This window comes from Cynara cardunculus, assembly GCF_001531365.2.
Source record: "Cynara cardunculus var. scolymus isolate 2C chromosome LG 13, CcrdV1, whole genome shotgun sequence".
Classification (NCBI taxonomy): Eukaryota; Viridiplantae; Streptophyta; class Magnoliopsida; order Asterales; family Asteraceae; genus Cynara; species Cynara cardunculus.
In genome coordinates this window covers 19,733,424-19,734,178 of record NC_037540.1, presented here as the reverse complement: position 1 = coordinate 19,734,178, position 755 = coordinate 19,733,424, and positions in this window count along the sequence as shown.

The window sequence follows — 755 nt, the reverse complement described above, 5'->3', positions numbered from 1 at the left end:
ATTAAAATTTTGAAGTAAGTTAATCAAAAGAAGCTATCATACCTTACAGAAGAAAAGCAATTGGTTTTGATTGTTCTGGTTTGACGTTGAGAAAAGTTGCCAATTTGAGTAGTGAGGAGTTCGGAAATTTAATCTCAATATAAACCCACATCCCACGATTAAAAATTCTAGATTTTATGGAGATTATAACCGACGATAACTGAAATTTTGAGTCTATGAGTTTATGAAAATTCTAAAGTTGTGTAGTCTGTCCACGTTCAAGTATGAACGTGGTGTACCAGATTTACGGCTTGAGTTGTGTAGTCTATCCACATTCAAGTATGAACGTGGTGTACCAGATTTATGGCCTCAGTTATAAATTCAGACGTGCAGAAGTAACTATGTATGTAACAGGTCACGAACATTTTAATATGGACTTTAACAATTTTAGTGACTTTCTTAAGGACTAATTTTCAAATAGACTTTCACATAACGAAGGGTACTTGATAAGATTTATATAGATATTGAAGTCTGATCTGAAGAAAAAGTTTTAACCCAACCCAGACTTTTTAATAAGGATTGCAAATCTGGAACAATTTTTTGTACGTGCAAATTTGTAGGCTGAGGAAGTCTTCCCATGCCGTCTGTTGTGAATACAGATTTCTAAATATGAAGTTGGTTCCAGATGTAAGATGGTGGGTATAAGTGCGGGAGCAAGAAATTCACTCTGTACATTCCAGGGTTGAACATTTTGATATGGAGTTTAACAACTTCAT